General features: G+C 47.6%; 8 non-coding genes across 8 annotated transcripts; all 8 read right to left on the bottom strand.

Annotated features, from left to right (window-relative positions):
* Nucleotides 1-171: 171 nt before the first annotated feature.
* Nucleotides 172-243, bottom strand: TRNAP-UGG (transfer RNA proline (anticodon UGG)). Its single transcript has one exon. It is a non-coding gene; the product is annotated as a tRNA-Pro (tRNA).
* A 1,808-nt stretch (nucleotides 244-2,051) lies between these two features.
* On the bottom strand, nucleotides 2,052-2,123 carry TRNAP-UGG (transfer RNA proline (anticodon UGG)). The gene has a single exon. It is a non-coding gene; the product is annotated as a tRNA-Pro (tRNA).
* Nucleotides 2,124-3,934: 1,811 nt separating this feature from the next.
* Nucleotides 3,935-4,006, bottom strand: TRNAP-UGG (transfer RNA proline (anticodon UGG)). Its single transcript has one exon. It is a non-coding gene; the product is annotated as a tRNA-Pro (tRNA).
* Nucleotides 4,007-5,814: 1,808 nt separating this feature from the next.
* On the bottom strand, nucleotides 5,815-5,886 carry TRNAP-UGG (transfer RNA proline (anticodon UGG)). The gene has a single exon. It is a non-coding gene; the product is annotated as a tRNA-Pro (tRNA).
* A 1,811-nt stretch (nucleotides 5,887-7,697) lies between these two features.
* Nucleotides 7,698-7,769, bottom strand: TRNAP-UGG (transfer RNA proline (anticodon UGG)). Its single transcript has one exon. It is a non-coding gene; the product is annotated as a tRNA-Pro (tRNA).
* Nucleotides 7,770-9,084: 1,315 nt separating this feature from the next.
* On the bottom strand, nucleotides 9,085-9,157 carry TRNAV-CAC (transfer RNA valine (anticodon CAC)). The gene has a single exon. It is a non-coding gene; the product is annotated as a tRNA-Val (tRNA).
* Nucleotides 9,158-9,577: 420 nt separating this feature from the next.
* TRNAP-UGG (transfer RNA proline (anticodon UGG)) lies at nucleotides 9,578-9,649 on the bottom strand. The gene has a single exon. It is a non-coding gene; the product is annotated as a tRNA-Pro (tRNA).
* Nucleotides 9,650-11,457: 1,808 nt separating this feature from the next.
* TRNAP-UGG (transfer RNA proline (anticodon UGG)) lies at nucleotides 11,458-11,529 on the bottom strand. The gene has a single exon. It is a non-coding gene; the product is annotated as a tRNA-Pro (tRNA).
* Nucleotides 11,530-12,284: the final 755 nt, after the last annotated feature.

Raw genomic sequence — 12,284 nt, 5'->3', positions numbered from 1 at the left:
CTGAGAGCTAACAGAGAACACAAAGTGCTTGTCGCAAGGACATGGCACGCAAAGAGGTTCAGGAAGTGAATTGTTCATCGACTACTGCTTACCGAGAAAACCAGAGAGTCTGTCCAATGAAAATAACATTGAAAAAACAAAAAAAAGGAGCTCAAGTTAACCACCTTGATTGGGCTCGTCTGGGATTTGAACCCGGGACCTCTCGCACCCAAAGCGAGAATCATACCCCTAGACCAACGAGCCACGGTCCTTTGAGCATTTGACGGAATTGTCCTCAGCGTTTGCACCCCCCTTAGGATTCGAGGCCAAGAATGCCTATTCCTGAAGTTTGTTCCTGCCGCTGAAAGCCTTGTCGGTGTATGAGCCAAATGAATGCCCCAGTCGGCACGCTCTGACTGTCTTCACAGGTCTCCTCCTCATCCCGAAGGTTGGTGGCCCATTGACATCAGGGTGGAAGGTGCTTGCGATACACTGTTCCTTCCTTCCTTCCTTCCTTCCTTTATTCCTCTTATGCTGTTTATGTAATAAGAGGGGACGATACACAGAAGAGAGAAAGTGGCCCAACACACTAGACTAGCAGTCTTCTGATCAATCTGCAGCTGGCAAGGTGGGGGAGAGCCTTTATTTTGCACCTGCTGGGATCTGCATTGGCAGAAGCTCTGAGGGCTGGGCCTTTCCTTTTGCCTGTAAAAACAAAAAGCAGCCCTCCTCCCTCCAGCCCTGAGAGCATGGGCGTGACACTGGAAAAAGCAGCATCTCCCCTTTGGTAAAGATGACCATTGCACAGCTGCTCACTCAGAGCTCGATCGTGCTCGATCAGGCGAGATATATTTAGGTCACCAGCAAAGTCTGTTCTCTTTTCTTGCGTAGGGTGAGCATTCACAGAGCCCAGCTTCGTTGACAAGAGTGCAAAAGGTGTATACTAAAAGCTTTCTGCTTTACTTGAGCGCCATGGCCGTTATTATATTTTGGCTGCTCCAAGCAATCTCTGTCCAGCCGATGCAAATTTCCAGCTCAAATTTTCCCAGCACTCAAAAAGTCCCTCCTCCCTCCAGCTCTGCTTTCAGGAAGTTCAGCAGAAGCAGTCCAACTTCTGTTCCCACTTCAGAGGAAAAGCTTTCTCGGGCCAGAGAAAGCCAGGGAATCACTGTACCGGCAAGTGCATTTCTTACAACTGGTAATCCCTCAGAACACAGAAATGAAGAAGCTGTATATGAAAATGTATTATTTCTTTGGTACACTAACCTATGTAACTAATATGGACCATTTCAGAGGACGGAGCGGACCCAACTGTGATCCCAGAGACCCAAATACCCAGCAGTAGGGAAAATAAATCCTCTCTGTGCTCTGCAACATTACATACACAAAATGCAAGCGCGTGCATTTTTTTATTGGCCCCATATACAGAATACATGTGAGGATGCTTGCCTTCCCAGTGTATTTCTCAAGCTCTTGAGAGCATATGCTATTTCCATGAGAACGCAAATAAGTTCATACTTTACATTTGTGTGTGACAAAAGGGGAAAAAAACTATTTTGTGTAAAATGCCAGCAGAGAGTGTTTCTGCCCGGTCTCGAACCGGGGACCTTTCGCGTGTGAGGCGACCGTGATAACCACTACACTACAGAAACAGCTGCTTGCTCACCTTTGTAGGGACTGGGAGAACAGGTGCAAAGGGCAGTGCAAGTGGACCTGCTTAAAGACTAATCAAATGCCTTGCGCCTGAAGCTCACACAATCCAGCCTAAAACATACGTCCTATCAAGCATGCGCACATATACAAGTATGCCAGCTGAGGGCCTATGCAGCGTACAGAGGGAAGGACATATTTCCACTTTGAGATCGGACGGCCAAAACTCACAAGCAAATCAAGGAATGTTACTGAGAGCTAACAGAGAACACAAAGTGCTTGTCGCAAGGACATGGCACGCAAAGAGGTTCAGGAAGTGAATTGTTCATCGACTACTGCTTACCGAGAAAACCAGAGAGTCTGTCCAATGAAAATAACATTGAAAAAACAAAAAAAAGGAGCTCAAGTTAACCACCTTGATTGGGCTCGTCCGGGATTTGAACCCGGGACCTCTCGCACCCAAAGCGAGAATCATACCCCTAGACCAACGAGCCACGGTCCTTTGAGCATTTGACGGAATTGTCCTCAGCGTTTGCACCCCCCTTAGGATTCGAGGCCAAGAATGCCTTTTCCTGAAGTTTGTTCCTGCCGCTGAAAGCCTTGTCGGTGTATGAGCCAAATGAATGCCCCAGTCGGCACGCTCTGACTGTCTTCACAGGTCTCCTCCTCATCCCGAAGGTTGGTGGCCCATTGACATCAGGGTGGAAGGTGCTTGCGATACACTGTTCCTTCCTTCCTTCCTTCCTTCCTTTATTCCTCTTATGCTGTTTATGTAATAAGAGGGGACGATACACAGAAGAGAGAAAGTGGCCCAACACACTAGACTAGCAGTCTTCTGATCAATCTGCAGCTGGCAAGGTGGGGGAGAGCCTTTATTTTGCACCTGCTGGGATCTGCATTGGCAGAAGCTCTGAGGGCTGGGCCTTTCCTTTTGCCTGTAAAAACAAAAAGCAGCCCTCCTCCCTCCAGCCCTGAGAGCATGGGCGTGACACTGGAAAAAGCAGCATCTCCCCTTTGGTAAAGATGACCATTGCACAGCTGCTCACTCAGAGCTCGATCGTGCTCGATCAGGCTCGATCAGGCGAGATATATTTAGGTCACCAGCAAAGTCTGTTCTCTTTTCTTGCGTAGGGTGAGCATTCACAGAGCCCAGCTTCGTTGACAAGAGTGCAAAAGGTGTATACTAAAAGCTTTCTGCTTTACTTGAGCGCCATGGCCGTTATTATATTTTGGCTGCTCCAAGCAATCTCTGTCCAGCCGATGCAAATTTCCAGCTCAAATTTTCCCAGCACTCAAAAAGTCCCTCCTCCCGCCAGCTCTGCTTTCAGGAAGTTCAGCAGAAGCAGTCCAACTTCTGTTCCCACTTCAGAGGAAAAGCTTTCTCGGGCCAGAGAAAGCCAGGGAATCACTGTACCGGCAAGTGCATTTCTTACAACTGGTAATCCCTCAGAACACAGAAATGAAGAAGCTGTATATGAAAATGTATTATTTCTTTGGTACACTAACCTATGTAACTAATATGGACCATTTCAGAGGACGGAGCGGACCCAACTGTGATCCCAGAGACCCAAATACCCAGCAGTAGGGAAAATAAATCCTCTCTGTGCTCTGCAACATTACATACACAAAATGCAAGCGCGTGCATTTTTTTATTGGCCCCATATACAGAATACATGTGAGGATGCTTGCCTTCCCAGTGTATTTCTCAAGCTCTTGAGAGCATATGCTATTTCCATGGGAACGCAAATAAGTTCATACTTTACATTTGTGTGTGACAAAAGGGGAAAAAAACTATTTTGTGTAAAATGCCAGCAGAGAGTGTTTCTGCCCGGTCTCGAACCGGGGACCTTTCGCGTGTGCGTGATAACCACTACACTACAGAAACAGCTGCTTGCTCACCTTTGTAGGGACTGGGAGAACAGGTGCAAAGGGCAGTGCAAGTGGACCTGCTTAAAGACTAATCAAATGCCTTGCGCCTGAAGCTCACACAATCCAGCCTAAAACATACGTCCTATCAAGCATGCGCACATATACAAGTATGCCAGCTGAGGGCCTATGCAGCGTACAGAGGGAAGGACATATTTCCACTTTGAGATCGGACGGCCAAAACTCACAAGCAAATCAAGGAATGTTACTGAGAGCTAACAGAGAACACAAAGTGCTTGTCGCAAGGACATGGCACGCAAAGAGGTTCAGGAAGTGAATTGTTCATCGACTACTGCTTACCGAGAAAACCAGAGAGTCTGTCCAATGAAAATAACATTGAAAAAACAAAAAAAAGGAGCTCAAGTTAACCACCTTGATTGGGCTCGTCCGGGATTTGAACCCGGGACCTCTCGCACCCAAAGCGAGAATCATACCCCTAGACCAACGAGCCACGGTCCTTTGAGCATTTGACGGAATTGTCCTCAGCGTTTGCACCCCCCTTAGGATTCGAGGCCAAGAATGCCTATTCCTGAAGTTTGTTCCTGCCGCTGAAAGCCTTGTCGGTGTATGAGCCAAATGAATGCCCCAGTCGGCACGCTCTGACTGTCTTCACAGGTCTCCTCCTCATCCCGAAGGTTGGTGGCCCATTGACATCAGGGTGGAAGGTGCTTGCGATACACTGTTCCTTCCTTCCTTCCTTCCTTCCTTTATTCCTCTTATGCTGTTTATGTAATAAGAGGGGACGATACACAGAAGAGAGAAAGTGGCCCAACACACTAGACTAGCAGTCTTCTGATCAATCTGCAGCTGGCAAGGTGGGGGAGAGCCTTTATTTTGCACCTGCTGGGATCTGCATTGGCAGAAGCTCTGAGGGCTGGGCCTTTCCTTTTGCCTGTAAAAACAAAAAGCAGCCCTCCTCCCTCCAGCCCTGAGAGCATGGGCGTGACACTGGAAAAAGCAGCATCTCCCCTTTGGTAAAGATGACCATTGCACAGCTGCTCACTCAGAGCTCGATCGTGCTCGATCAGGCGAGATATATTTAGGTCACCAGCAAAGTCTGTTCTCTTTTCTTGCGTAGGGTGAGCATTCACAGAGCCCAGCTTCGTTGACAAGAGTGCAAAAGGTGTATACTAAAAGCTTTCTGCTTTACTTGAGCGCCATGGCCGTTATTATATTTTGGCTGCTCCAAGCAATCTCTGTCCAGCCGATGCAAATTTCCAGCTCAAATTTTCCCAGCACTCAAAAAGTCCCTCCTCCCTCCAGCTCTGCTTTCAGGAAGTTCAGCAGAAGCAGTCCAACTTCTGTTCCCACTTCAGAGGAAAAGCTTTCTCGGGCCAGAGAAAGCCAGGGAATCACTGTACCGGCAAGTGCATTTCTTACAACTGGTAATCCCTCAGAACACAGAAATGAAGAAGCTGTATATGAAAATGTATTATTTCTTTGGTACACTAACCTATGTAACTAATATGGACCATTTCAGAGGACGGAGCGGACCCAACTGTGATCCCAGAGACCCAAATACCCAGCAGTAGGGAAAATAAATCCTCTCTGTGCTCTGCAACATTACATACACAAAATGCAAGCGCGTGCATTTTTTTATTGGCCCCATATACAGAATACATGTGAGGATGCTTGCCTTCCCAGTGTATTTCTCAAGCTCTTGAGAGCATATGCTATTTCCATGAGAACGCAAATAAGTTCATACTTTACATTTGTGTGTGACAAAAGGGGAAAAAAACTATTTTGTGTAAAATGCCAGCAGAGAGTGTTTCTGCCCGGTCTCGAACCGGGGACCTTTCGCGTGTGAGGCGACCGTGATAACCACTACACTACAGAAACAGCTGCTTGCTCACCTTTGTAGGGACTGGGAGAACAGGTGCAAAGGGCAGTGCAAGTGGACCTGCTTAAAGACTAATCAAATGCCTTGCGCCTGAAGCTCACACAATCCAGCCTAAAACATACGTCCTATCAAGCATGCGCACATATACAAGTATGCCAGCTGAGGGCCTATGCAGCGTACAGAGGGAAGGACATATTTCCACTTTGAGATCGGACGGCCAAAACTCACAAGCAAATCAAGGAATGTTACTGAGAGCTAACAGAGAACACAAAGTGCTTGTCGCAAGGACATGGCACGCAAAGAGGTTCAGGAAGTGAATTGTTCATCGACTACTGCTTACCGAGAAAACCAGAGAGTCTGTCCAATGAAAATAACATTGAAAAAACAAAAAAAAGGAGCTCAAGTTAACCACCTTGATTGGGCTCGTCCGGGATTTGAACCCGGGACCTCTCGCACCCAAAGCGAGAATCATACCCCTAGACCAACGAGCCACGGTCCTTTGAGCATTTGACGGAATTGTCCTCAGCGTTTGCACCCCCCTTAGGATTCGAGGCCAAGAATGCCTTTTCCTGAAGTTTGTTCCTGCCGCTGAAAGCCTTGTCGGTGTATGAGCCAAATGAATGCCCCAGTCGGCACGCTCTGACTGTCTTCACAGGTCTCCTCCTCATCCCGAAGGTTGGTGGCCCATTGACATCAGGGTGGAAGGTGCTTGCGATACACTGTTCCTTCCTTCCTTCCTTCCTTCCTTTATTCCTCTTATGCTGTTTATGTAATAAGAGGGGACGATACACAGAAGAGAGAAAGTGGCCCAACACACTAGACTAGCAGTCTTCTGATCAATCTGCAGCTGGCAAGGTGGGGGAGAGCCTTTATTTTGCACCTGCTGGGATCTGCATTGGCAGAAGCTCTGAGGGCTGGGCCTTTCCTTTTGCCTGTAAAAACAAAAAGCAGCCCTCCTCCCTCCAGCCCTGAGAGCATGGGCGTGACACTGGAAAAAGCAGCATCTCCCCTTTGGTAAAGATGACCATTGCACAGCTGCTCACTCAGAGCTCGATCGTGCTCGATCAGGCTCGATCAGGCGAGATATATTTAGGTCACCAGCAAAGTCTGTTCTCTTTTCTTGCGTAGGGTGAGCATTCACAGAGCCCAGCTTCGTTGACAAGAGTGCAAAAGGTGTATACTAAAAGCTTTCTGCTTTACTTGAGCGCCATGGCCGTTATTATATTTTGGCTGCTCCAAGCAATCTCTGTCCAGCCGATGCAAATTTCCAGCTCAAATTTTCCCAGCACTCAAAAAGTCCCTCCTCCCGCCAGCTCTGCTTTCAGGAAGTTCAGCAGAAGCAGTCCAACTTCTGTTCCCACTTCAGAGGAAAAGCTTTCTCGGGCCAGAGAAAGCCAGGGAATCACTGTACCGGCAAGTGCATTTCTTACAACTGGTAATCCCTCAGAACACAGAAATGAAGAAGCTGTATATGAAAATGTATTATTTCTTTGGTACACTAACCTATGTAACTAATATGGACCATTTCAGAGGACGGAGCGGACCCAACTGTGATCCCAGAGACCCAAATACCCAGCAGTAGGGAAAATAAATCCTCTCTGTGCTCTGCAACATTACATACACAAAATGCAAGCGCGTGCATTTTTTTATTGGCCCCATATACAGAATACATGTGAGGATGCTTGCCTTCCCAGTGTATTTCTCAAGCTCTTGAGAGCATATGCTATTTCCATGGGAACGCAAATAAGTTCATACTTTACATTTGTGTGTGACAAAAGGGGAAAAAAACTATTTTGTGTAAAATGCCAGCAGAGAGTGTTTCTGCCCGGTCTCGAACCGGGGACCTTTCGCGTGTGCGTGATAACCACTACACTACAGAAACAGCTGCTTGCTCACCTTTGTAGGGACTGGGAGAACAGGTGCAAAGGGCAGTGCAAGTGGACCTGCTTAAAGACTAATCAAATGCCTTGCGCCTGAAGCTCACACAATCCAGCCTAAAACATACGTCCTATCAAGCATGCGCACATATACAAGTATGCCAGCTGAGGGCCTATGCAGCGTACAGAGGGAAGGACATATTTCCACTTTGAGATCGGACGGCCAAAACTCACAAGCAAATCAAGGAATGTTACTGAGAGCTAACAGAGAACACAAAGTGCTTGTCGCAAGGACATGGCACGCAAAGAGGTTCAGGAAGTGAATTGTTCATCGACTACTGCTTACCGAGAAAACCAGAGAGTCTGTCCAATGAAAATAACATTGAAAAAACAAAAAAAAGGAGCTCAAGTTAACCACCTTGATTGGGCTCGTCCGGGATTTGAACCCGGGACCTCTCGCACCCAAAGCGAGAATCATACCCCTAGACCAACGAGCCACGGTCCTTTGAGCATTTGACGGAATTGTCCTCAGCGTTTGCACCCCCCTTAGGATTCGAGGCCAAGAATGCCTATTCCTGAAGTTTGTTCCTGCCGCTGAAAGCCTTGTCGGTGTATGAGCCAAATGAATGCCCCAGTCGGCACGCTCTGACTGTCTTCACAGGTCTCCTCCTCATCCCGAAGGTTGGTGGCCCATTGACATCAGGGTGGAAGGTGCTTGCGATACACTGTTCCTTCCTTCCTTCCTTCCTTCCTTTATTCCTCTTATGCTGTTTATGTAATAAGAGGGGACGATACACAGAAGAGAGAAAGTGGCCCAACACACTAGACTAGCAGTCTTCTGATCAATCTGCAGCTGGCAAGGTGGGGGAGAGCCTTTATTTTGCACCTGCTGGGATCTGCATTGGCAGAAGCTCTGAGGGCTGGGCCTTTCCTTTTGCCTGTAAAAACAAAAAGCAGCCCTCCTCCCTCCAGCCCTGAGAGCATGGGCGTGACACTGGAAAAAGCAGCATCTCCCCTTTGGTAAAGATGACCATTGCACAGCTGCTCACTCAGAGCTCGATCGTGCTCGATCAGGCGAGATATATTTAGGTCACCAGCAAAGTCTGTTCTCTTTTCTTGCGTAGGGTGAGCATTCACAGAGCCCAGCTTCGTTGACAAGAGTGCAAAAGGTGTATACTAAAAGCTTTCTGCTTTACTTGAGCGCCATGGCCGTTATTATATTTTGGCTGCTCCAAGCAATCTCTGTCCAGCCGATGCAAATTTCCAGCTCAAATTTTCCCAGCACTCAAAAAGTCCCTCCTCCCGCCAGCTCTGCTTTCAGGAAGTTCAGCAGAAGCAGTCCAACTTCTGTTCCCACTTCAGAGGAAAAGCTTTCTCGGGCCAGAGAAAGCCAGGGAATCACTGTACCGGCAAGTGCATTTCTTACAACTGGTAATCCCTCAGAACACAGAAATGAAGAAGCTGTATATGAAAATGTATTATTTCTTTGGTACACTAACCTATGTAACTAATATGGACCATTTCAGAGGACGGAGCGGACCCAACTGTGATCCCAGAGACCCAAATACCCAGCAGTAGGGAAAATAAATCCTCTCTGTGCTCTGCAACATTACATACACAAAATGCAAGCGCGTGCATTTTTTTATTGGCCCCATATACAGAATACATGTGAGGATGCTTGCCTTCCCAGTGTATTTCTCAAGCTCTTGAGAGCATATGCTATTTCCATGAGAACGCAAATAAGTTCATACTTTACATTTGTGTGTGACAAAAGGGGAAAAAAACTATTTTGTGTAAAATGCCAGCAGAGAGTGTTTCTGCCCGGTCTCGAACCGGGGACCTTTCGCGTGTGAGGCAAACGTGATAACCACTACACTACAGAAACAGCTGCTTGCTCACCTTTGTAGGGACTGGGAGAACAGGTGCAAAGGGCAGTGCAAGTGGACCTGCTTAAAGACTAATCAAATGCCTTGCGCCTGAAGCTCACACAATCCAGCCTAAAACATACGTCCTATCAAGCATGCGCACATATACAAGTATGCCAGCTGAGGGCCTATGCAGCGTACAGAGGGAAGGACATATTTCCACTTTGAGATCGGACGGCCAAAACTCACAAGCAAATCAAGGAATGTTACTGAGAGCTAACAGAGAACACAAAGTGCTTGTCGCAAGGACATGGCACGCAAAGAGGTTCAGGAAGTGAATTGTTCATCGACTACTGCTTACCGAGAAAACCAGAGAGTCTGTCCAATGAAAATAACATTGAAAAAACAAAAAAAAGGAGCTCAAGTTAACCACCTTGATTGGGCTCGTCTGGGATTTGAACCCGGGACCTCTCGCACCCAAAGCGAGAATCATACCCCTAGACCAACGAGCCACGGTCCTTTGAGCATTTGACGGAATTGTCCTCAGCGTTTGCACCCCCCTTAGGATTCGAGGCCAAGAATGCCTATTCCTGAAGTTTGTTCCTGCCGCTGAAAGCCTTGTCGGTGTATGAGCCAAATGAATGCCCCAGTCGGCACGCTCTGACTGTCTTCACAGGTCTCCTCCTCATCCCGAAGGTTGGTGGCCCATTGACATCAGGGTGGAAGGTGCTTGCGATACACTGTTCCTTCCTTCCTTCCTTCCTTCCTTTATTCCTCTTATGCTGTTTATGTAATAAGAGGGGACGATACACAGAAGAGAGAAAGTGGCCCAACACACTAGACTAGCAGTCTTCTGATCAATCTGCAGCTGGCAAGGTGGGGGAGAGCCTTTATTTTGCACCTGCTGGGATCTGCATTGGCAGAAGCTCTGAGGGCTGGGCCTTTCCTTTTGCCTGTAAAAACAAAAAGCAGCCCTCCTCCCTCCAGCCCTGAGAGCATGGGCGTGACACTGGAAAAAGCAGCATCTCCCCTTTGGTAAAGATGACCATTGCACAGCTGCTCACTCAGAGCTCGATCGTGCTCGATCAGGCGAGATATATTTAGGTCACCAGCAAAGTCTGTTCTCTTTTCTTGCGTAGGGTGAGCATTCACAGAGCCCAGCTTCGTTGACAAGAGTGCAAAAGGTGTATACTAAAAGCTTTCTGCTTTACTTGAGCGCCATGGCCGTTATTATATTTTGGCTGCTCCAAGCAATCTCTGTCCAGCCGATGCAAATTTCCAGCTCAAATTTTCCCAGCACTCAAAAAGTCCCTCCTCCCTCCAGCTCTGCTTTCAGGAAGTTCAGCAGAAGCAGTCCAACTTCTGTTCCCACTTCAGAGGAAAAGCTTTCTCGGGCCAGAGAAAGCCAGGGAATCACTGTACCGGCAAGTGCATTTCTTACAACTGGTAATCCCTCAGAACACAGAAATGAAGAAGCTGTATATGAAAATGTATTATTTCTTTGGTACACTAACCTATGTAACTAATATGGACCATTTCAGAGGACGGAGCGGACCCAACTGTGATCCCAGAGACCCAAATACCCAGCAGTAGGGAAAATAAATCCTCTCTGTGCTCTGCAACATTACATACACAAAATGCAAGCGCGTGCATTTTTTTATTGGCCCCATATACAGAATACATGTGAGGATGCTTGCCTTCCCAGTGTATTTCTCAAGCTCTTGAGAGCATATGCTATTTCCATGAGAACGCAAATAAGTTCATACTTTACATTTGTGTGTGACAAAAGGGGAAAAAAACTATTTTGTGTAAAATGCCAGCAGAGAGTGTTTCTGCCCGGTCTCGAACCGGGGACCTTTCGCGTGTGAGGCGACCGTGATAACCACTACACTACAGAAACAGCTGCTTGCTCACCTTTGTAGGGACTGGGAGAACAGGTGCAAAGGGCAGTGCAAGTGGACCTGCTTAAAGACTAATCAAATGCCTTGCGCCTGAAGCTCACACAATCCAGCCTAAAACATACGTCCTATCAAGCATGCGCACATATACAAGTATGCCAGCTGAGGGCCTATGCAGCGTACAGAGGGAAGGACATATTTCCACTTTGAGATCGGACGGCCAAAACTCACAAGCAAATCAAGGAATGTTACTGAGAGCTAACAGAGAACACAAAGTGCTTGTCGCAAGGACATGGCACGCAAAGAGGTTCAGGAAGTGAATTGTTCATCGACTACTGCTTACCGAGAAAACCAGAGAGTCTGTCCAATGAAAATAACATTGAAAAAACAAAAAAAAGGAGCTCAAGTTAACCACCTTGATTGGGCTCGTCCGGGATTTGAACCCGGGACCTCTCGCACCCAAAGCGAGAATCATACCCCTAGACCAACGAGCCACGGTCCTTTGAGCATTTGACGGAATTGTCCTCAGCGTTTGCACCCCCCTTAGGATTCGAGGCCAAGAATGCCTTTTCCTGAAGTTTGTTCCTGCCGCTGAAAGCCTTGTCGGTGTATGAGCCAAATGAATGCCCCAGTCGGCACGCTCTGACTGTCTTCACAGGTCTCCTCCTCATCCCGAAGGTTGGTGGCCCATTGACATCAGGGTGGAAGGTGCTTGCGATACACTGTTCCTTCCTTCCTTCCTTCCTTCCTTTATTCCTCTTATGCTGTTTATGTAATAAGAGGGGACGATACACAGAAGAGAGAAAGTGGCCCAACACACTAGACTAGCAGTCTTCTGATCAATCTGCAGCTGGCAAGGTGGGGGAGAGCCTTTATTTTGCACCTGCTGGGATCTGCATTGGCAGAAGCTCTGAGGGCTGGGCCTTTCCTTTTGCCTGTAAAAACAAAAAGCAGCCCTCCTCCCTCCAGCCCTGAGAGCATGGGCGTGACACTGGAAAAAGCAGCATCTCCCCTTTGGTAAAGATGACCATTGCACAGCTGCTCACTCAGAGCTCGATCGTGCTCGATCAGGCGAGATATATTTAGGTCACCAGCAAAGTCTGTTCTCTTTTCTTGCGTAGGGTGAGCATTCACAGAGCCCAGCTTCGTTGACAAGAGTGCAAAAGGTGTATACTAAAAGCTTTCTGCTTTACTTGAGCGCCATGGCCGTTATTATATTTTGGCTGCTCCAAGCAATCTCTGTCCAGCC

This window comes from Ambystoma mexicanum, chromosome 2q, assembly GCF_040938575.1.
Source record: "Ambystoma mexicanum isolate Mex_15411 chromosome 2q, UKY_AmexF1_1, whole genome shotgun sequence".
In the NCBI taxonomy this organism is placed as follows: Eukaryota; Metazoa; Chordata; class Amphibia; order Caudata; family Ambystomatidae; genus Ambystoma; species Ambystoma mexicanum.
This window is presented reverse-complemented; position numbering and strand designations above follow the sequence as displayed.